This window comes from Euphorbia lathyris, chromosome 3 (assembly GCF_963576675.1).
Source record: "Euphorbia lathyris chromosome 3, ddEupLath1.1, whole genome shotgun sequence".
Lineage (NCBI taxonomy): Eukaryota > Viridiplantae > Streptophyta > Magnoliopsida > Malpighiales > Euphorbiaceae > Euphorbia > Euphorbia lathyris.
Genome location: NC_088912.1, coordinates 19652839 through 19678621, shown reverse-complemented (window position 1 = coordinate 19678621; position 25783 = coordinate 19652839). Strand labels below are relative to the sequence as shown.

At 38.4% G+C, this 25783-nt stretch overlaps 1 long non-coding RNA gene across 1 annotated transcript; it reads right to left on the bottom strand.

The window, feature by feature from the left end:
- Positions 1 to 3962: 3962 nt before the first annotated feature.
- LOC136224610 (uncharacterized) lies at positions 3963 to 5671 on the bottom strand. The gene is made up of 4 exons (XR_010686511.1): positions 5465 to 5671; positions 5314 to 5384; positions 4835 to 4993; positions 3963 to 4371 (listed from the first exon to the last, which is right to left on the bottom strand). It is a non-coding gene; the product is annotated as an uncharacterized lncRNA (long non-coding RNA).
- Positions 5672 to 25783: the final 20112 nt, after the last annotated feature.

The following is a 25783-nucleotide window of genomic DNA, read 5'->3' as shown; positions in this document are numbered from 1 at the left end:
AAGTTCTAGATGGATTTTAAAATGAAAAACGAAAGCAGATGGAACAATTGATAAGTATAAGGCCAAATTAATTATATAAGGTTATAAACAAAATGAAGGCCTTGATTACTTTGACAGTAATCTCCCATGTCCGTGATAACGTCTATTAGGATGGTATTTTCAATTGTCGCTCCGTAGAATCTCAAAGTACATTAGATGAATGTTAAGACAACTTTTTTAAATGGAGCTCTAGATTCGGTGTAACGCTTCTATGTAATAAAAGAAAACAAAAGGAAAAAGAGGAAGAATGAACAAATACTTAGTGAGTTTTGAGGAAAAACTTGAAGAAAGCTCGAGGAAAGAAGAAGGCACATAAAATTCCCACAAGTTCAGTCTTCCTTTTTTATAAGTTCAAGAGGGCAGATCTAGAAGCAATGCAATTAAGAAAGACGGTTAGTGATCATCACATCATTTCAAAGACACCCAAATGTCAAAATGACATCTGAAATAAACTCATTGATGACATCGATTAAAGAGAATATGCACATCGACTTGACATTTGTCAGGAAGTCAAAGCGATAACCGTTAAAATAAGTATGGTAATGTCACATTTCAATTTCACGTGGTGTGTCAATATTAACACCACTCACCTACGTCTCCATGATTTACCGTACCTATTTTAGCTAAAAGGTAAAAAGCACGTGCCATCATATAAAAAAAGATAAATTAATCAAAGGATGTCTTCATCTCACACAAACACCGAAGGCTCATTATGGTCAAGCATAGACTGAAGCTCCAGCCATCGTATCTCTTCTTCAATCATCCACTACAAAAGAAGTCCTAAACCACTTAATCCTATCGATTTCGGGAGGGGGTATATGATATCATTGCATAATAATCACGTTACACGTGGCCCAATAGGATAATCTCTCTTGAAATTATAATCCCCAACGCCACGTGGATCAATCAAGGAGGACCGCATGGTTACACACATTCAACCATGATCTTGTGTCTTGATTTGTGGATATCGGTTACATTCGGTGTAACTTTTTCAGGTCGATAGCAAACATCCTCCATTAAGAAAGTGCCATGTGAAATCTAGCTATTTTAAGGCACACAATCATATCATTTTATAAATAGAAAGGTATGAAGTGCACAAAAAAGTAACATTCTCCTTACATAGCTTAGCTACATATTTTTCAATATTTTTCATTCAGTTTTGCTAACTTAAGTATCATAGTGAGTCGCCGATCGCTGACCTTCTTAATCCTTTTTGTGTCTTACTTCAAGCATTGGAAGGACGCCAAAAAACTTACCTCAGATTATCGCATATCAAATTTAATTATTAAAAATTATGATAGAATAATAAAAAATTAGATTTATTCATGTATTATAAGTTAAAAACGAAGTATCAGTATTAGTATGAAATATTTGAAAAGGGTGATACAATAATTACATATGATATTGTAAATTATAAAAAAAGGAATACTGTAAATGCGAAGTAAAGTACTCAATATAATTTCTTTTTTTTTGTTTGAAAAAAATACTCAATATAATTTAAAAAGTATTAAATAGGTTAAATACATGAATATCATAATTAAGTTCAAAATTATAACCAAGTCATATCATCAAACTTCATTTTTAATATATCATTATTTTCTATATATTATGATTTTACACCAATTTAAAAATTCTAGACTCCAATTCATAAATCATAAACTCTAGAATATATATTTTAAACTTCTAGTTTATAAATTCTAATCCTTAAAACATATTAAAAATACTAATTTTACTAATTTTACATAATCCAAAATTATAATTTGATATAGTTGTAAATAGTTTTTAAAAAAAGGTAATTTCTATATAATTTTCTCTATTAAATACGCATGGTCCAAATCCAATTTATGAAAGGGAGGTTTGGGCTAATACCGGGCTTATAAATAGTTCTAGTAAGTGTTAGGGTTTTTGAGGAAACTAGCAGTAAGCCCGTGCTATGCACGAAATTTAATTAATCCTCCAATATTAAAGTTATCATGTAAAAATATTAATAAATAATTAAATAGTTCAGCGATTAAAATGTGACCGAATAATATATGAATGATCAAATTATAAAATTTTAAATAGATTAGAAGCTAAATAAAATAACACTTTAAGCCGGGTTTTTATTATATAAATTAAATATAGTTACTTTTTAATTGTCCAATACCATGTTGATATTGTCCGTTCTAATCTAAGGCCTTGTTTGATAATTGAAAAAAGAACTTAAATTAATATATTCAACACTTAAATTAAACAAGTGTGTTTGATAACCACTTTTTATAGATCACTTAAATTGCTAAATTCAGATAAAATTCACTTAAAGGGATAAGTAAAAAAAATTGACTTAATTTTTTTGCTTAACACGGTAAGTTATAAGCATTTCATTGTTTTTGAACCAATTTACTATTATGCCCTATAATCAATCGTATTCCACTCTTCCTCTTCCTAATAATTTCTTTTACAATTTTTATAGTTTCATCTCATTTGAGTATTTATAATACTGTATCCATTTTTTTTCTTTTTTAGAATGATTGGATAAATATCAAAGGATAAAATTATATATATATATAAATAAGGGTAAATAATTTATTATTGTTTAGTCATTCTATTTTAAAAAAACACATTATAAGATCTATATATTTTGTCAATATTAACCCTTTAGTCATTTTGTCTATTTTCTTTTAGATTTTTAACCGAACATATTTTAGTTTTCAGAACAATTAATACAAAATGACCATATTAATCTGTTATTTTCTGTTTGTCTATTTATGCCAAATATAATGGTTAAAAGTCTAAAAAATAGATAGAAGGATCAAAGGGTTAACAATGGCAAAGGATAAAGACCTTATAATGTGTTTCTTAAAATAGAAGGATTAAACAGTGTGTTAGGTAAAAAGTAGGAGACCAATAAATTATTTACCTTACATATAAAAGGATAAAGTTGTCCAATTTAGTGTTTTATATTTTCTCGTATTAGAGTTATCAAACAGAAATTGATAATATTCAGCACTTAATTTTCAACCTAAACCAAACAGTTTAACACTTTCATCTTTTATAATGTTCATCATTTAATTTTTCAGCACTTAATTTTCAGTTTTATCAAACAGCACCTAAATCCAACACATTAAGTCTCACGGTTTTAAAAAATATCTGCATGTATTGAATTATTTTTCATTTTTAAATTTTAAACAGATATATCATAATTAATTGGTTTATTTAATATTGTATCTTAAATTTTCAAATTTCATAAGATTATATTTTTTTAAATCATTTCTATCACTCATAATTTTATTTTGAAAAACTCAATTTGATGACATTCAATTATTTAATGTTTTAATAAAATAGAAACTCTTAAATCTTATATAGGTATCTCAATTTCAAAATATAAGATAAACAATACCAACTAATCTTTAAATGATATGGAATGAAATTTACTAATTAATCTTAAAATGATGTGAATTTTAAATTTAAATAGGAAATGCTTAGGAATTTGAAATTTGAAAGGAACACATTCAATTAATCTCAAACTGGCAAGCACATATTTTTATCTAAAGGCAAGCACTTTGCTTATGTACCTTCATATACCATCTATAAATATGTACATGTTATTTTTCCTAGTTTTGGAGAGAGGTGTTTTTCCTCTTAATTTGCTCTTTGATTCAGGGAGAACAGGAAAAAATAAAAAATGATTATTAGGTGTTAAAGCATCATATATATTAAAAACAAAATATAAGTTTTTTTTATTGTAAAGAAAAAATCTAACCATGGAAAATGAAAAGAATATGACCACCACTATATTGTATACTTACAGTCATTCATTTCTTTCCAGATATATGATGGGATTTATCAAAAAAAAATATTGCACTTCCTCAGCATTCTAACAGTGACAATATTGTGTGTAAACTTGAATTCAATCATATTAATTTTATCGAAGAATCAAAGTAAATCACTTAGCATAAGGACAATAAAGTAATCTGGTTTAACTCAGTAATTGTTCCACCCATGAAACCAAACATCAAAGTAAATCACTTAGCATAAGGACAATAAAGTTTATTCTTTCACTCCAAATTGTAGTTGAATGCACACAACAACTCTAAGTTCCTTACAAACAGCTAACTTTTCTTGATGATCGTATATCAAATCACTGGACCTCATAGAAAGTGCATCCAAACATGTTGCGGCAAAAACTTTAACTCCTTGATGTTTAGCTATCTGGAAACGTACCAAAACCACTTGAACACCAATGAACTTGGAATTTCAATTAGGGTTAGTTGAAACAATACACCGTGGGCTCAATTTTAGCAGCATCCGCTTCACAGCTTCTGTTGGTACTTCGGTTAACCTTGACTTCATCTATCAATTACCAACAACTTAAATCATGTCCAACAATCCACTTGAATCCAACCCAAATTGCAAACTAACCAAGTTTTTTACACTAAGAACCATTATCATTATGAATGAAGAATATGAAACTATAAGGACATAATTAACCTCAAAAACACATTTAACAGCAAGGATAATTCGGCATATATCAGCATTCCAACACATCAATAAAATTCTATATAAAATCAATACTCCAAAATTTGCAGGTTTTAAACAAATAAAATGAACCCAAAGATTGAAACCTAAAACCTTTATGAAAACACAAAACAACAAACCTTTTGTGTAGAACCATTACAGGTACTCTAGATAAAAAAAATGTAACTATATATAACTCATCTTTCAAAAAAAGACATTATCGACGAAAAACCATATGATATACAAAAGACAAGATGTGATTGATATATAATTCAAGGAAAATAGTGTAGAAACATACATGAAAAGAACATGGGCGATTATACGGAAGAAAACTTGGGTTTTGCTTGTATTCGCCTCATTCTGTATCCACCGAACCACAGTTTCTGTGGACCTCTTGTATGCTTCTTCAAAACACATCTTGAATTTCACCTCTGTCTCTTCTTGAAAGTAAGTACCTCTGATAAATTAATTAAGAAGCTATAGTTAGTGAAATCTGAGAGACATCAAAATTAGAATATTTACATATAAGAGTATGAAGTTGTTCTGGGGTTTCTACCATATATGCTTCTTCAAACCACTTACTGCAAATGACTTCAACAAAAGGGCCACCCTTACCCTATTTTAGAACATCAAAACAATTTACATAACTAAGAGTATGAGATGAGATTCATTTACAACCCCAGCCGAGTTTAGGCGCCCACTCTTTCCATATTTTAGAACATCAATTTTGAAAGACCACTTAAAAAGAAAATAAGTAAATCTGAACCATCACATTACCTTAATTGATTATAGAAAGCTCCTTTTGGGTAGCAAGCTTCGAGATGAACTTGGCTATATATCTGTCGGACCTGATTTCAGAAATAAAAAATCAAAACCAATGCTAAATATAGAAAACAAAAGGAAAAAAAACTGAAGAAAGAAACCTGACCATTGACCACGGTGTTCTTCAGATCTGCAACCTCTTGACAGAATATAAGAGAAAAAAAAATCAAAATATAAGAATAGGTTTAGAATTTGAATTAGGGAAGCAAGATTTGATTAGCCATGAGAAATGTCTAGAGTTGCAGGTGTAAGACATGGATTCAAACAGAGTGAAGCAAGGAGAAAAATAAGGGAAGATGGTGGTAGTAAGGGAAGATGGTGGTAGTAAGGAGCGTTAGTTTTTCTAAAAAAAATTTAATAAATACAATTTTAAATTTATTAAATTAAAAATCTATGCAAATTAATAAGGAGATGCTCTTTCTACCAAAAAAAAAAAAAAATAAGGAGATGCTCTAGAAAATAGCCATCTCAGCCAAATGTCTAAAATAACACATCAACACCTATAAGATCCTGCTTTTAATATATTAATAGATTTCTGCTACAATATAAATGAGTACCTTCTCATTAATTAGCGATTTTTTTTAAGAAATCTGAGTGATGAAACTACATATCACTAATTAAGAGAACCATTACATGACGTTTTCAACATGCTCAATTGTGGAATAGGCAGATAAGCAATGCCTGAAACACACCACAGTGAGTGACTGAAAGCAATAAAAAATTCATTTGGTAAAATATAAATCTAAGGGGCAGTAGCCAAACCAAAAGCCTAATTTAATGACATATCATTAGGGAAATTAGCATACGAATATAAAGCAAGTCAACGAAAAACGATTGGAAATAATATGAGAAATTGTTAACATATAAATGTGTATGATTTACAAACTTAAAATTAACTTTCAATACACGGAGAAAATGCCTTTTGTAATTTCCATTCGGGTCATACTTCTTCCCAAACGATATTGGCAGTGGCGGATCCAGGATTTCAGAATCGGGGGGGGGGGGGGAGGGGCTAATTTTAGCCCAAGGTTAAAAAAAAAATCTTGCATATATAAAAATGTAAAATCAAATTATACAAAATTTTAATTGTATTGATAAATAAATGCTAAAAAGTACTTGTTACATATACTATATTACTGGAAAATGTACCTATTTTTTTACAACGGACACGCTCTCGATAGATGGCAAATCTATTCTTCGAGATCCAGAATTTTGAAAATATTGTAAAATGACTTTATCTTCAACACTGTTAAAAGAAATATTCTCAATGTAGCACAACAAGCAATTTGTGAGAAGTTCATCTCCCACCCAGTTGCATAAATCCGAGTAAATTACACCAATAGTACCTGAACTTTACCCTAATTCACACTTTAGTACCTAGATTACATTTTGTCCCGAAAATATATCTGAACTAACGATGACCAGACAATTTAGTACATTTTACCGGTCAATAACCGGTCAATGCGGGTTTGATAAGTAAATTACACTAATGGTACCTAAACTTTACCCTAATTCACACTTTGGTACCTAAATTTCATTTTGTCCAAAAAATACACTTCAAGTAAAGATGAATTAATTTAGTATATTTGATCAGTCAACGTGAGTTTAACCATTTTAAATTAGAAATTTAGACCCATCATACACTCAATTAACATATACAATACTACTCTTTAGCTCTACATATATATGGATTCAAAAAAAGCTCTACATATACATTAAAGGGTAGTATTATAATTTTATGTTAATTGAGTGTATTGTATGTCCTAATTTTTAATTCAAAATGGTCAAACTCTCGTTGATTGTGTTGGGGTTTAGTGTCCTATAGACAATTGTTCTAGGATACAAACTTAATGTAAATGAATTGTTCTTTATATCATTTGTTTTAATGAGATATATGTTTTATAACTATATAAAGGCAATCCCTTTTAAGCACTAAATAAAGTCTAAATAAAAGGAAATCCGTAAGTTTATTTAAAGTGATTATAAAGTGTTCATACAAGCATGAAGTGTGATAACATTGAGATATTATCCCAAGGACCGAAAGGGATATTCACCTGGAGAAACGCCGTGTACAGATACCCAAAGAAGATCCGGCGGGCGGATCTCCTTGATCCAGTTTGAAGGGATCCGCTGGCGAACCTAGGAGGCGAATCTCCTCATTCACCTGATTCGCCACTGTAACGGCTGAACGCCGACTCGGCCATAAAGACCATTAATGAGCTATCAATTAGCTAACCGCCAGGTTAAAGATAACCTGTAACCGCCATTAATGGAGCATTAATGGAGACTTTCTAGTTGCTGGAGGTTACGACTTCCTAGCTATATATAGCCTACATCCCTAGGCTATCAAGGTACACATTCTCACATCCTTTGTCAATTCAGTTTGTTCCCTTGATTCTCCTTTGTCGAACCCAACGATGCCCCCACAGGGACGAAAGTTGATCAGAATTTCTCTGCTTGTTATCAATTGGTGCGGTGAGCGTGGAATCCTTAATCAAACAAAGGGTTTTTCGTTCACATTAAGAAACTATGACAACTGGAGATCAGAATCCCTCTTCAGGGATTGAAACACCATTAGTTACACCGTCTAGTGCTGGCCACACAGATTCAACTGCTCCTGCAACGCACGTCGAAAGTAGTATGAACCCTGATGCTTTCATCAATATGTGTGCACAAGCAATCGGAGAGCGGTTTGGACCCGAGACAGGGAATCGCCTGCGGTCGTTTATGACCCTCCCTCCGCATTGGAGCATGGCGTCCACATCAGTTGTATCATCTTGGCCCTTGTTAAACTTTGGGCCGGGCGCCCAAAGTTCTTCATTTCTCCAAGCTCACAACACGGATTCCATGGTAACTACTACGGCGGCAGTTGGAGAACGACAAATCAATCGGGAGTTATTCCCTGATGGCGCAGAAGGAAGTCAAAGGAATGATTCAACCCTTCCGGGCGGATCTACGGGTCCTGGATTAAATCTAGGTGGGTCCAAAATCCCGAGGTGCCCACGGACAAATCTCTCCCTTGGCGGATCCGAAGGGCGAACACACAAAAAACATAGAAAGGAGAAAGGTAGGCGGTCTAAATCACCTTCGCCTCGACGACCGAAATCCTCCCATCGTGGTCGATCGCCCCCATCTACTGGTCGTAGACGGAGTAAAAGGCCAAAGGAGACACCCCATTTGAGTGGACCACCGCCGCCGCCACCCCCACCCCCAGGAACTATTGGTCACATCCCGTCGGGAAGCCATGGAGGGGGTAGTGGGCAAGCTCCCCCAGGTGGGGGGGGGGGGGCGGAGGAGGTAGTAGCGGAGGAGGCGGACGCGGAGGAGGGCGTTCGCCATCAGATCCATCATCTGGGTCAAGCTCTTCTTCCTCTCCAAGAAGATCTCCACGAAGGGGTCGCCCAAGGGCGGATCCGGAGAATTTTGATGATAGAGTTAGAGCTCTGGTACTCCGTATGAATGAGGAAAATGCCAGGCATAATCCGTTCACCACTAGAGATTCGCCTTTTGCAGCTTGGATTGAGGCGGAGGAAACATATAGAGCTTTTAAAATACCTAATCTCGCTATATACACAGGTGTTGACAATCCGGAAGCTCACGTCAGAAAATACCGAATACTGCTTAAACTCAATCGTGCCACCGAGCCGGTGCTCTGCAAAATGTTTATCACCACGCTAGGGGGTCCAGCCTATGGGTGGTTTCAGTCTCTACCTCCGGGCTCGATAAACAGTTTTGATCAATTGAGCAGGGAATTTTGCGCTAAATTCGCCGGCTGTATTCCTCTAGTGGTTAAATCAGGGAAGCTTTTTGAGTTAAAGCAGAAGGCGAACGAATCCCTTCAGGAGTACGTGGACACTTTTAACCAATTGTGCATACAAATCGTTGATGTGGATATCTCCGTAGTAGTGGAATGTTTTGTGAGAAACACCACTTGTAAGAGCTTGCAAGAAGATCTAATTCGAAAGAAACCCACCATCATGGCAGAATTGATGGAGCGTTGTAAAGACTTTATCGAGGTGGATGACATTCGCCGAGGATCACTGTCATCGCCTAAAAGGGACAAGGGCGAATCTCGCCATCGAGATAGAGACAAAGACAAGCATCAGGATTCTTCCTCTAGAAGCAGGCAAAGAGGTTCTAAGAACAAATCAACGTTTGTCACCTCTTTCACACCTCTCAATGCTTCTAAAAGTGAAGTCCTTATGTGGATCGAGAACAGTCAACACAAACGGAGCATTTCATACCCCAAACCAAAAGGGGGGAGTACACCAATACTGGTAAAAATCCTAAAAATTATTGTAAATATCACAGGAAAAATGGGCATGACACCGATGCATGTTGGGAGTTAGCTCGGGAAATCGAGCGTCTCATTGAGAGAGGCAAATTGGATCGGTTCATCCAAAGTGATGGCAAGAAAGGAGATGGCGATAGATCCAAAGAGGACCCAAAGAAGAAGGGAAAGGGTACCATTAATGTCATAGCAGGCGGACCTGGATACCAACCAATGCTGAAAAAGGCAAAGACCACCGCTCTTGACAGAACATCGTTAAATCGCCCATTTGCCGATGTAGGTCCTGAAATCTCTCCCCATGCGGATGCATTGGTCGTCACTATGGTGGTGGAAGGCTGGGAGATGAAAAGAGTGATGATTGATACTGGAAGTTCGTGCAATGTCATCACCAGAGGAGCTTTCGCCAAACTCATGATTGATCCAGTCCAAGTAGAGCCAACTGTGGTTGATATCCTAGGAGTGACGGGACACACTATCCAAACAAAAGGCCAAGTCACTCTGGATTGTGAGCTTACAGATGATGATCAGGTCTGGAAAGGTGATCTGGAATTTTCTGTCTTGGATGGTCAGTTAGATTACAATATCATCCTCGGACGGCCCTTTATCTCTGAAGTAGCAGCCCTTATCTCCATACGCCACTTAACGCTTTACATCCCCACGGCCAAGGGAGGTGTAATGATTCGAGGTAGCCAAAAGGTGGCCCAGGAGACATATTCGGCATCACTAATGATTCGTCCCCAATCTAAAGAGGAGGATGAAGAGGAGCTCGTCATAATGGCCTTGGGCGAGACAGAAATGTACCTTATGACGGATGAAAAGCAGGTGCGAATGGCTAAAGGGCTCAAGGGCGAAATTAAAGACGCAATCACCAAGGTACTCCGTGAAACGGAGGATGTCTTCGCATGGAAGGATGAGATTCTCCCCGAAATTAGTCCAGACGTGATCACTCACAAGCTCAACATTGATAAAAATGCAGTTCCTGTAGCTCAGAAGCGGAGAAACCATGGCCTCGAAAGGCAGAAGGTGATAGAAGAAGAGATCACCAAGCTCCAACGGGCGGACGCCATTGAGGAGGTGCTTTATACTCAATGGCTGGCGAACGTCGTTCTGGTAAAGAAGGCGGGCGGATCTTACCGGATGTGTATTGACTTTATGGATCTCAATAAAGCTTATTCCAAAGACAACTATCCTCTGCCATGTATTGACATGCTCGTGGATGGAACCGCCGGTCACGCCATGTACTCCTTTACAGATGTGAAGTCAAGTTATCATCAGATCCCCATGGAGCCCTCAGATAGAATCAAGACCTCGTTCGTAACACATCAGGCCACTTATTGCTTCAAAGTCATGCCCTTTGGGCTTAAGAACGCGGGTGCCACTTATCAGAGGATGATGAACAAGATATTTGCAGATAGTAAAGGTGATAACTATTCTGTCTATGTGGATGACATGATCATTAAAAGCACAACCGTGGAAAAGCATGTAGATGATGTAAAGGAGGTACTGGACGTACTCCGACGCCACAATATTAAGCTGAACCCGGAGAAGTGTACTTTTGGTGCGACGTATGGAAAATTCTTAGGGTTCATGATCAGCGAAAAAGGAGTTAGCCCAAATCATGGCAAGGTTAAGACTATCCTAGAAATGCAAGCACCACGGAACATCAGAGAAGTGCAACGCCTTAACAGGCGGATCGTAGCCTTGGGCAGGTTTATCTCCTATTCAGCGCGCAGATGTCAGCCCTTTTACGAGGTTATCAAGAAACAAAAGGCGTTCGAATGGAACGAGGATTGTGAAAAGGCCTTTGAGGGGATCAAACGGTTTCTCACGGAACCGCCCATGATGAGTCGACCGGTGAAAGGAGAGGACCTCTACATGTACGTATCGGTTACGGATAAAGCCGTGTGCACGGTTATGATACGAGAGGAGGATGGCCAGCAGTTTCCCATTTATTATGTGAGCAAGGTTCTGAAAGATGCCGAAACCAGATATTCTAAGCTTGATAAAATGGCGCTGGCTGTTGTCACCACAACAATCCGCCTTAGGCCATATTTTCAGGCTCATACTGTGGTGGTTCGAACGAATATACCGATGAGAAAGGTGTTACAGAAGCCGGACACTTCTGGAAGGTTGATGGAATGGGCAATCCGCCTTGGTGAATTCGATGTGAGATATGAAAGCAGGTCAGCTTTGAAGAGTCAGGTCTTGGCAGACTTTGTGAATGAATTCACTGAAGAGGGGATAGATCATCCCAAGCCTCCAATGGAAGAGTGGACAATGTACACCAACGGTGCCTCCTCGGCGGATGGAGCTGGCATAGGCGTTGTGATCAAGGGTCCCCAATACATAAAGTTACGGTACGCAGCAAAATTGAATTTTCATGCAACTAATAATGCTGCTGGATATGAAGCTCTGGTATTGGGATTATGCCTACTCAAAGAAATCACTCTCGAGCGGATTGTGATCTATAGCGACTCCAAACTAATGGTCAATCAAGTAATCAAGAATTACGAGGTAAAAGATGATGTTTTGGACAAATACGTAGCAGAAGTCAAAAAATTGCTAGATCACCTCGAGGCAAAAGAAACCAAATGGGAACTGATTCATGTACCCCGGGGGTCCAACACTGAGGCAGATCATTTAGCCAAAATGGCCTCTAGTGAGGAGAACTGGACAGATCCACAATGTCCCTTCGAAGTTAAAATAGCTCCAGCCTTCGCTTCAGAGGAAGTATCCCTACTCACAACAGTAGAAGATGATTAGAGATCGGCCATTCGCCAATATCTACTATGTGGAACTTTACCTGAGGATAAGGAAGAGGCACGACGGATAGTTAGAAGAGCGGCTTATTTCTCCATGATCAACGATGGCCTTTATAGAAAATCTTTTAGCCACCCTTGGTTAAAGTGCATTCTGCCGGAAGAGGGACAACAAGTCCTCAAAGAGCTACATGAGGGATCATGTGGGGCCCATGAAGCATCCACCACCATTTTGAAGAAATCCAGGTTAGCAGGTTTCTACTGGCCCACGGCCGAACTGGATGCACAAAAATTGGTAGAATCTTGTCATAATTGCCAGATTCATGCGAATGAATCACATACTGCCAAACATCTCCAGAGGCCCATCGTAGAAGGACGGCCATTTGCCCTCTGGGGAATAGACATCGTCGGACCATTCCCTCCAACTCGCCGATAGAGGAAGTATGTGGTAGTGGCAGTGGATCATTTCACCAAGTGGGTAGAAGCAGAAGCTGTCTCCTCCATCACTGCAGAACGAATGGTGGAATTCTTCAAGGACAACATCGTAGGAAGATACGGTGTTCCGCATACCATTATCACCGATAATGGAACACAGTTCAACTGTAGCGAGTTCAAAACTTTCTGTGAAGAGTTGGGCATTCTGAACAGATTTGCCTCCGTTTATTATCCCCAATCCAATGGAATGACCGAAGTCACGAACCGGACGATCGTAAAAGGGATAAAGAAGAGATTGGGAGAGCATGATAAGAAGTGGGCGGATCAGCTGACGAACGTTTTATGGGCTTATCGCACCACTCCTAGGACGGCCACAGGAGAAACACCATTCGCCCTCTCTCATGGTGTAGAGGCTGTGATCCCAGTCGAAATACAGGTCCCAAGCGATAGAGTGGCCTTTTATTGTGAGGAGGACAATGGCAAAAGGCTAAGGGAAAGTCTGGATCAGGTAGGAGATCGAAGAGACCAAGCCTATATACGTATGGCGGCATATAAACAACGGATCGCCGCTTACCATGATAAAAATGCCAAGCTTGTGGATCTAAATATGGGTGATCTTGTGCTCCGAAAGGCCGACAAAATCCAGTCTCGAGAAGGCAAGGGCAAGTTAGGGCTCAACTGGACGGGTCCGTATCAGATAGTGGACAAGATTGGATCCGCCACATTTAAAATTCAGGACATGGAGGGCAACACATTTTCGCGCACATGGAACCTCCAAAATCTCCGCAAATATTTTGTCAGAAAATGAGGTGTACACACGGTCTTGAGTACTCTTTTTCCTTTAGTAAGCTTTTTCCCATGTGGTTTTTCTTACTAAAGGTTTTAACGAGGCTCACCTATAAGACCTGCTTGCTGTAATAAAGCATTTCTCCCATTAATAAACATCATTTGTTCTATTATCTGTGTTCTTTTTAAAGTTTATTGCAGCAATATCAATATTCCAGTCTTAAAAATAAGGGGGGCATCCAACGCTCTCCGCATTAACAAAGTATCGCTATCTCATAGCTACTTTTTCTCCTTAGACATAAGAGAATCTATCTTATGGGCGGATCCATCTCTGAGAGGATCCCAATCTCCGATAGAGTTAAAACGATCCTTGGACGCAAGGTCTTTACACTCTCTTACATATCCTTCCCAAAAAAGGATTCACAAGTCCTACGGGCGGATCACTTCACCTCAAAGACAGGTAGAAAATTGATCCCCTAGGCAGCTTTACTTCCTTCAATGGAATAAAACAGCTTCTAACCTTCACAAAGGTCCATGCAATGGAGTATGGCTGGCCACCTACTCCAAAATAAATCCTAGATGCCTATATATTTACTTACGCAAACGTAATAGTAAAATAAATAGCTGCCATAAAGGATTAAAACAAATTGTACTAACGATTTTTTACAAATCACAAGTAAACAACTAAGTAATAATGGGAGCATCCTCCTTTACACTATCCTTGCTTACGGTGCTTGCCTGGGAAGCCTCCTTCTCCACAGCCTCAGATACGCTAACCAAAGGTACCTCCTTTTCCACGGAAGATGTGGGACCAAGAGGAAGGGCGTTATCAGTGATCGGTTCTTCACCCGCCTTGGGGGGCACTTCCTCAAGCTCCACTAGCGTGACATTAGTGGAAGGTTTGCTTTCTTCCATGGGTCCCTTCATCCATCTCCGAACATATTCGTGGAGGTATTCCTTAGCGTCTGACATTTTGTCATATTTGGCTACGTCTTCTGGTTCGGGGACGGCGAACTGCGGATCTATAAAATCAATCTTGGGACGCGCCAGGGAAAAGTACGCCATGAGCAGTTCGCCATAATAGAAGGCTTACTCACCCACCGTATATTCAGCTTCTCCTAGGGCGTCCTCATGGTTCTTGGCGTTTGTCACAATCTTTTCCTTTAGCTTCTCGATCTCCGCGTCTCTAAGGACTAAGGCGGTTGTGGCAGAGGCAAGGTTTGCATTAGCAGAAGCAATGTTCGCATTGGCATCCGCTACCTCTTTCTCCAATTTTTCAATGGTTGCCTTATCTGCCACACCTTGAAGGAGCTCGGCCTCCATAGCACGTATGCGGGTATACATCTGTCAAAAACAAACAGTTTCGTTAAAAGAAAAGAGCAAAGGAACAACTTTCTCTACAAAAAGAAATCCTTTCTAGGGGACTCACCATAAGGAGCTCCGTTTTCCCCTTTTGCGCATGAATGGAACCAGGAATTTGGTTCTGATTCCTTTGCACTTCGCCCACCTGACCCAGGGCCTCATCCAAGTCGTTTATGATGGATTCATTCTCAAAATATCCTTGAGCGCCATATTTAGCGGACCAGTATCCGCCCATATCAGGCTTCGCCATCTGCACAAACATTCCAGGGTCAAAACTCAAGTCCAAAACTTGATGAACAGATAAAAATAGAAGGCAACTTACCTGTTCCATCTCCCCTACAGGCATGGTGGACTTCATGGCATCCGCCATAAGCTTAAAACCTCCAGAAGCTGCAGGTTTCCTCCTTTTTAGTGGCGGCTCAACCACTGTTTCTGCAGGGCGTTTTCCAGTATCCTTTTGAGGATTTGTCGCTTGATCTTTCCTACGCGCCCCAGCCTCTAAGAACTTCCTATGTTTCTCTGCAATAGCGTGATTGGCCTTAGATAAACCCCTGCCAAAGAAAACAGTAAAGTAATCAAGGTTCAAGACGAAATAAAGGTTACCTTGATCAAATTGCGTAATCTTCGAGTAAATGAACTGTTCCCCCTCTCGGCGAATCAACGGAATATCGCTCATCATGAAGGCTAAAGCGTCTGCGTATGTCCATGCATCCGCCTTGATCTTCTTCATGAGCTCCGCCACCTCTTCATCACTATCGGTCAATATTCGCATATCGCCTGCCATGTGTAAAGGCTTGGGATTCCAAAACGAGGGAAATCCCAGTGATTCGCCATCTTTTATCTTCACATAGAAGAATTTCTCATCCCAGCAATGGACATTGGACATTTTGTCACTGAATGGCGAATATACTCCGAATTTGGCGAAAGTGAGATAGGATTCGTACTTCCGTTTCGAGGGTTTATGGAAAGCTCTAAAGATACGACCCGTATATACCACTCCTAAATTTGAGGCGAGGTAGCAGTCTAAAGCAATATCCAACCAACCGTTGGGATGCAGTTGGCTGGCCGTAATATCAAAGTAGGAGAGGATGTTCGCCATCATCTTTGGGAGAGGAAGTCGGAACCCTCTCTCCACATGACTGCAATATACTGTTAGAAAACCTCTAGGCGGACAGGAGGGTCGTTGATGGGCTGCGGCTAACTGAGTCTCATAATTATTGATCCAAGGGAAGCGATTCGCCAGATCCATTAGATCCGCGGCACTCATACGCGACGGAGTAGACTCCGCTCGAGGGTTCTTTTTCCTAGGTTGGATTGAAGAAGAGGCCATTGACCCCGGAAAACACCTGGACTTAACGGCCGGAGCGGTACCGGAGACAGAAGTAGAAAGAACTTGATTCCTAGTGGAACGAGTTTGGTAGCGATTACACGCCGAGTTATAAAACCCAGCTAACTCAAAGCTAATGGAGTCCTCGGAGGAAGATGAGTTCTCCGATGACGAAGTGGTCCAACTAAAATCAACTACTATTTTAGGGGAAGGGGTCGAATTAAAAAGCTCCGAAGTTGATCTAGAAGATGAAAAAGAACTCCTAAACATTCAGAACAAATCAAGTAAGAAAAGATGAACTTACATGAAATCGAAAAGCTTTGAACTCTGAAATTCCCAGGAAAAGCTTCGAGCAGTAAAGAAGAAAGTGAAGACGAAATGGAGAAGAGAGAGAAAGCAACGGAGAAAGAAGGACGTATTCTCTTTCCTAGGACAGTGCGCCCGTTACACGTGTCACTCCTCGATTGGCATCGAACAGAGTGCGCATTAATACAGGTGTTCATGACGGCGCGCGGAAGCTCAAAAGCCCTGAAGGACTTTAAGTGACTTTTGGGGGTGCTTCTGATAACATTGAGATATTATCCCAAGGACCGAAAGGGATATTCACCTGGAAAAACGCTGTGTACAGATCCCCAAAGAAGATCCGACGGGCGGATCTCCTTGATCCAGTTTGAAGGGATCCGCTGGCGAACCTAGGAGGCGAATCTCCTCATTCACCTGATTCGCCACTGTAACGGCTGAACGCCGACTCGACCATAAAGACCATTAATGAGCTATCAATTAGCTAACCGCCAGGTTAAAGATAACCTGTAACCGCCATTAATGGAGCATTAATGGAGACTTTCTAGTTGCTGGAGGTTACGACTTCCTAGCTATATATAGCCTACATCCCTAGGCTATCAAGGTACACATTCTCACATCCTTTGTCAATTCAGTTTGTTCCCTTGATTCACCTTACTAACTTTGGCATCGGAGCTTCCTCCCGTCGAACCCAACGACGCCCCCACAGGGACGGAAGTTGATCACAATTTCTCTGCTTGTTATCAAAGTGAGACAAAACTTTATAATAAACTGATAAACTTAAAACCACCCAAGTCAAGTGATATGTTTGGGATTGATATATCACTGTTGAGAGTTGTATGTAACAATGTCTTCTGTCCGACAGAAAGCTGATCTCACAAGCTTCATATATACAGATATCTGGACAGTTACATAGATCCGGTGAAAAGTTGTTCATTAGGATTGGGGATCCGATTTGAGATAACAGGATGGGTAGATTCATCATTATCACCTGTTTATCTCATTGGTATTAATAGGTATAACTAATCCTCAGACTCAAAGGAATATTAATTGGTATTCTGGATTACGGAATGTGACGCTTTGACTTTGGTGTAACACGATCCTTAACAGAGATGACTCTGGGGTGTGAACAGTAGACGTTGGGTATCACAGGAAGTGATTGCGGGATCGTTATATATTGGATTGAGCATTTATCACTCCCGATAAATGGGAGATACATCCAAGGATCGCTTGTGGAAGACTCGACTCTAAATCCTTGCAAGGTGATAGCTTAAGACTTGAAATACAGATTTCACTTAAGCTATCTATTTGAGTTGACTCGGTCTGTACAAGTAAAACGAACGTCTCGCTATATGTGACTTGACATCACCCATAGTCATAAGATTCAGTTCAAGGATGTAGTTGATAAAGGATCGAATTATACTGTAACTAATACGGAAAGGTTAACGACAGAATCAACCTGTCTTCTTATAGCTCTGGGGGAATGATTACGGACTTGCTAATCACATACTCTGTACATCATTCCGTTATGCAAAGATTAAATATAATTCTTTGAAAATTAATTTAATAACGTTTCATACGGTTAGAAGCAATAAGAACCTAATGGGTCACACATAAGACTTGGAACCTAAAAGAGAGATAGATGTTAATTAATTGATGGAAGCCCAATTGAGCCCAATGAGGCCCATGGACCAAGGGGGGTCGAAATTCATGTAGTTAAATACATGAATAATTAATTTGATTTTGTTAATCCTAATTAGATTAGGATTATGAATTAAATTAATTAAGAGATAAATAAGTTAGGAGTTTTAATTAGATTATAATACTCCTATTATTATCCAATAAGGTTATTATTATTATCCTTAATATATTAGATATATAATGAGATAATAATTACGAATTCTATTCCGAATTGAATTCCTATTCAGTAACCTAATTCTATCTAACTAGGGATTAGATACAAGAGATTATAAATACCCCTCCCCTAGTGATTTTCGAAATCCCCAAGAGAGCAAGCCCTAGTGATTTTCGAAATCCATATAGTGCAAGAGAGAGAAAATTTCGACACCCCTAGTTCGAAGACGAGATTTTCTACGGCTTCTTTCCGATCAATTGATTTCATCTATTTCTCTTATCCTTGATCTTGTGTTGATTAGTTAGAGGCAATCTACTTTGGTTGCTATTCAACGGTTGATTCTAAATTAATCTTCCCGTGTTTTATTTCGTGTTTGGGAACTCGGAGAAAAGTTGTGGGCACTTCATTAACAACGGTAGATTGATCATCAAAAGGTAATTCTTCTTATCCTTCTTTATATGAAATAACGATTAACGGATCCTATGGTTAAATGGAAATAGGTTAAAAAAATTTATATTTCTGCTGCTATACCTTAGCCTAATTTCCAACAGTGGTATCAGAGCCATCGTTAAATCCGTTATTTCATATATGAAAATTTAGAAGTTTTTTCAATAGGATTGAATAAATATTTATAGTTAGGATTAATTAACAAATTGTTTTTATTAATTAATTCTAAAGATAAATAAGTTTTAATTAATTGTTAATTAAAATAGATTATGTGTAATGTTCCTAATTATTTTGGTTGATAATCATTATAACGAAATCTATTATTTTATAGTTAGATTAATAAAATCAGTTTTATTAATTCTAAAGATAAAATGGAAATCTATAGTAGTTTTTCCTATTTTCTGAAAATCGTTTTAAAACCGTTTTAGAACTGATATATATATATATTTAAAATTATTATTATAAAAAAAATAAATAAATACGACAGCAGCCCGAGTCGCGCCTCGCGGTGCGATTGGCCGCTGTCGCACGGCTGTTGCCTCGCGGCAGCAGCCGCGTGCGGCGCCTGGCCGCCGCTGCCGTAAGGCAGCGGCGGTTCAGCCGCGCTAGGGCTGCTGCCAATCGGCAGCAGCCCACTCTCGGGCCCGGTCCGAGACCCACTTGATTTTAAATTGTTTAAAATCGTTTTTATATTTAAATATATATATATGTTTCAGAAATTAATAGTTTTCTGTTTTGATTATCGAATGAAAATTTGTTTAAAAGTTTGTTTTACCAATTTGTAAATCAAAATGTTAAATGAATTAAAATCAAAATAATTGGAACGTGCATAATTAAAGTTTTGTATAGTTATATTAATCTAAAAATTAATATAAAAGATACGAAACTATTAGAAGTAAAATTGGATGAAAGTTAATTTGATAAGTTAATGTGATTAACATAAATATTACATAAGATAGTTATGTAATCAACCAATTAAATTTATTTAATTGAGTCTATGCATGTTTGGAGTTATGGACATATTTGGACCCTCTTTTAGTCTTTTGGTATTTTTGAAATAGGGCCTGCGAGTCCTGCCTTTCTACTATCTATTGTAATTTCTCCTCTCATCTGATTCCCTTCAATTCAATTGAAGTTTTCTTTAGTAGTATAGAAATTAATATGTAATTTCAAGGCGCCATGGAGAAGCCGGAGGACCTAAAGAGAAATATGTAATAGTTAGTATTTCCTTAGGTTTGCCCTTTTATTCCGTCTCTGGCTCGACGGAATAATTTAGATGATATGTCCATAACGCCAATGTATGTGAATGTATGTGTCTGATGTATGCTAAAGCAAATCAAGACTAAGTTAGATTATGAGACCTAAAATAAAATCCCTCATTAAAAAGTTAAGTAAATAAGCAAGTTATTAAAATCGGTTGCCCCTCCCTAATATTATAATTCAGCCGGCAGTACTGAGGGCCTTTGGGTTGTTGAGTAAACTCAAGCTCGGGGTCTTACGGTAACACCTGAATTATCGAAAATCATTTTTCATGAATATGGGGTAATACTTAAATTAGATTATGATAATTGGATGAGTAAACTCATGTTGTCATAAACTAATGGGCAATATGGTTGGGATTAATATGAATAGCATATTAGTTACTAATGTGGTTAGTAACCGAATAACCTAGGAATCACATTAAAGATGTGATTGATTACATGAATCTACCTAATGAATGAGACTAGCTTGTTGAGTAAACTCAAGGCGAAATCTCAGGAGTTAGGATCCTAGCTCACTAAAGGATTTGTGAAATTCTTCGAATTAATATGGAGGGCTATTAATTTGGCAAAATAGTGGGAGCACTCTAAAATAAACTAAAAGGCCTATAATTTTAGATTGATATACTTTAAGCAAATGAATAACATACGTTTACTCTTTCTCACATCTCAGGTTTAATTAAACACACTCTTAAAATCATGACTAAAACCAATCTGCAAAACATTCTTACCGATAACAAATTGAATGGTTCAAACTTCACCGACTGGTTTCGTAACCTCAAAATTGTTTTGAAGTTCGATAAGATAGGGTATGTACTTGATACAACGATACCCCCTATCCCTGCTGATGATGCTCCCATTGAGGAAATTGATGCTTACCAGAAGCACAAGGCTGATGATGATCATGCCGGATGCATCATACTTGCATCGATGACACCGGAATTACAAAGGCAACATGAGGAAATGGATGCCTATTCCATCATCATGCACCTAAAGGAATTGTTTGGGAAACAAACCAGGTACGAACGCTACGAGATATCCAAGTTGCTATATCGTTGCAGGATGCAAGAGGGCACATCTGTCATGACACATTGTGTCAAGATGATTGGCTACATTACCAAACTTTCTAGTATTGGATTTGCGATGGATAGCGAATTAAGCATAGACTTAATTCTTCAATCCCTCCCAGAAAGTTATTCACAGTTCATTATGAACTATCAGATGAATGACTTGCAAACCTCTCTTGAAGAGCTTGTAAATATGCTCAAGTCAGTTGAGCCCAATATGAAGAAAGACAAAGCCATACCGGCTCTTGTCATTGAGGGATCAAAGAAGAGGAAAGGGAATTATCCCAATCCTAAATATCCCAAGAAAGGTAAGAAAGCCGTGCCCTACAAAGCTAAGGGAAAGGAAGTGAAGGAGCCCAAAGGAGAGTGCCACTTCTGTGGTAAAGACGGGCATTGGAAGAGGAACTGCAAGGAGTACCTAACCTCCCTCAAGAAGGGAAATGGCGGTGCTTCAACATCTGGTATGTTCTATATTGAAATAAATACAGTTTCACAGTTTGAATCTCGGGTACTTGATATCGGATGTGGATCTCATATTTGTACAAATATGCAGGAGCTAAAACAGACTAAGGAACTAAAGAAAGGAAACATAAACTTGCGAGTGGGAAATGGAGCAAGAGTTGCCGCCCTCGCAATTGGAGATTATGTTTTGAATTTGCCCTCTGGGCTTGTAATAGAATTAAGGAATTGTTTATACGTTCCTCAAATGTCTCGCAACATTATTTCTATTAGCCGTCTTGTTGACGACGGTTTTCATATTTCAATAAAAGACAAGAGTTGCAATTTTTATAAAGATTCGATCTTTTATTTTTCAGGAATATCACAAAATGGGATTTATGTGTTAGATGACAAAATTCCTGTTTTTGCAATTGATACCAAAAGACATAAGCTAGATAATTCAACTTACTTGTGACATTGTCGTTTAGGCCATATAAATAAGAGACGCATGCTAAAGCTACATTCAGATGGGCTTATAGATCCAATCGATCCCGAATCATTGGAAACATGCGAATCATGTTTAAAAGGTAAAATGACAAAGACACCCTTTAGCAATAAAGGTGAGCGTGTATCAGACACTCTAGGACTCATTCATTCAGATGTATGCGGTCCTATGTCAGTCCAAGCAAGAGCAGGATTCCGATTCTTCATAAGCTTCATAGATGACCATACCCGATATGGTTACATCTACTTGATGAAGCACAAATCAGAAGCTTTTGAGAAATTCAAATGCTTCAAGAATGAAGTAGAAAATCAATTAGGAAAGAAAATAAAGACGCTTTGATCTGATCGAGGTGGCGAATATCTTTCAGATGATTTTCTGAATTATCTAACTGAATGTGGGATATGCTCACAATGGACACCTCCCTATACACCACAACACAATGGTGTGTCCGAGAGGAGAAACCGTACCCTACTAGATATGGTACGATCCATGATGAGCATGGCCTTACTTCCAAAGACGTTCTGGGGCTATGCCTTAGAAATTGCCCTCTTCACCCTAAATCGAGTACCAACTAAATCCGCTAGTTCCACACCATATGAATTGTTCGTTGGTAGGAAACCCGTGTTCTCATTTATGAGAGTATGGGGTTGTTCAGCATTTGTCAAACGCATTGCGTCCGACAAACTAGATTCAAAATCTGATAAATGTTTCTTCATTGGATACCCTAAGGAAACTATGGGATATTACTTCTATCATCCAGATGATCAAAAAGTAATAGTATCCAAGCACGCAACCTTCTTAGAGAAAGAGTTTCTCGAAGAAACACAAAAGGGAAGCATGATTTAACTTGACGAAGTTCAAAAAGAAGAAACACCGACTGAAACAACAGAGGCGGTTGAGGTACCCGAAGAAGTCCCATTAAATGAGACTCTAGTTCAACCTATTCATAGATCACGAAGAGTTCGTGAACTCCCAGTTAGATATGGTTTTCTAGTGGGAGATGATAATGAGGTTCCCGTGTTAGACGACGAACCCGAAAACTACGAAGAGGCTCTTACTAGTCCAGATTCTAAAGCATGGCTTGAGGCCATGGATTCTGAAATGGATTCCATGTATACTAATCAAGTGTGGAATTTGGTTGATCCACTCGAAGGGATAATACCCATTGGGTGCAGGTGGATCTTCAAAAAGAAGACAGACATAGATGGAAAGGTTAGCACCTACAAAGCTAGGTTAGTAGCGAAAGGATATCGTCAGAAGCAAGGAATTGATTATGACGAAACTTTCTCTCCTGTGGCTATGTCCAAATCAATCAGAATTATGCTTGCAATTGCCGCTCATTTCGATTATGAGATTTGGCAAATGGATGTGAAAACAGCTTTCCTAAACGGAAACCTGCTTGAGGATGTATACATGATGCAGCCTGAAGGTTTCATATCGAAGGATGCAAATAAAGTTTGCAAACTTCAGAGATCCATTTATGGACTCAAGCAAGCATCAAGAAGCTGGAATAAGCGTTTTGACGAAACCATAAAACAATTTGGTTTCAAATGAAATTTCGAAGAAGCTTGCATTTACAAGAAAGCAAGTGGGAGCTCTATAGCATTTCTCATACTATATGTGGACGATATATTATTAATGGGAAATGACATTGCTCTACTACAGTCGGTAAAAGTATGGTTATCTGGTAACTTCTCAATGAAAGACCTTGGTGAAGCAGCTTATATACTTGGTATAAAGATCTACAGAGATAGATCGAGAAGACTGCTTGGTCTTTCACAGGCTACATACATTGAAAAGGTGCTAAATCGGTTTAGCATGCTTGAATCGAAACGAGGTAACTTACCCATGCTACATGGAGTAAAGTTAAACAATCATCAATGTCATAAAACCAATGATGACAAAAGACGCATGGCTGTAGTCCCGTACGCCAGCGCAATCGGTTCGATTATGTATGCTATGCTATGCACTAGACCTGACGTAGCGTTCACGTTATCTGTAATGAGTCGTTACCAAGGGAATTCGGGAGACGAGCATTGGATTGCCGTCAAGAACATTCTTAAGTACTTGAGAAGAACTAAAGATATGTTCCTAGTGTACGGAGAAGGTGATCTGAAAATAGAAGGATTTTCAGACGCAAGTCATCTCACAGATGAGAATGATTTTTAATCCCAATCAGGATACCTGTTTATCTTGAATGGGGGCGCGGTCAGTTGGAAGAGTTCCAAGAAGGGAAGCGTAGCTTTCTCTACGACCGAGTCAGAGTATATCGCAGATGCGGAAGCAGCAAAGGAAGCGGTTTGGATTAGAAAGTTCATTACAGAACTTGGTGTGGTGCCTGACATTGTAAATCCCATTACACTGTTTTGTGATAACAATGGAGCCATTGCGCAAGCAAAGGAACCACGGTCTCATAATGCATCCAAGCATTACCTTAAGCGATACCACATCATTAGAGAGATCGTGGCTAGAGGAGATGTGAGAATAGAAAGAGTACCTACAGAGGACAACGTTGCAAATCCGTTGACAAAGCCTTTAACCCAGAAAGTACATGATCGTCATTTAACTTCTACTGGGATAAGTTTTAGAAACAATTGGCTTTAGTCCAAGTGGGAGTATGTTGGGGTTTAGTGTCCTATAGATAATTATTCTAGGATACAAACTTAATGTAAATGAATTGTCCTTTATATCATTTGTTTTAATGAGATATATGTTTTATAACTATATAAAGGCAATCCCTTTTAAGCACTAAATAAAGTCTAAATAAAAGGAAATCCGTAAGTTTATTTAAAGTGATTATAAAGTGTTCATACAAGCATAAAGTGAGACAAAACTTTATAATAAACTGATAAACTTAAAACCACCCCAAGTCAAGTGATATGTTTGGGATTGATATATCACTGTTGAGACTTGTATGTAACAATGTCTTCTGTCCGACAGAAAGCTGATCTCACAAGCTTCATATATACAGATATCTGGACAGTTACATAGATCCGGTGAAAAGTTGTTCATTAGGATTTGGGATCCGATTTGAGATAACAGGATGGGTAGATTCATCCTTGTCACCTATTCATCTCATTGGTATTAATAGGTATAACTAATCCTCAGACTCAAAGGAATATTAATTGGTATTCTGGATTACGGAATGTGACGCTTTGACTCTGGTGTAACACGATCCTTAACAGAGATGACTCTGGGGTGTGAACAGTAGACGTTGGGTATCACAGGAAGTGATTGCGGGATTGTTATATATTGGATTGAGCATTTATCACTCCCGATAAATGGGAGATACATCCAAGGATCGCTTGTGGAAGACTCGACTCTAAATCCTTGCAAGGTGATAGCTTAAGACTTGAAATACAGATTTCACTTAAGCTATCTATTTGAGTTGACTCGGCCTGTACAAGTAAAACGAACGTCTCGCTATATGTGACTTGACATCACCCATAGTCATAAGATTCAGTTCAAGGATGTAGTTGATAAAGGATCGAATTATACTGTAACTAATACGGAAAGGTTAACGACAGAATCAACCTGTCTTCTTATAGCTCTGGGGGAATGATTACGGACTTGCTAATCACATACTCTGTACAT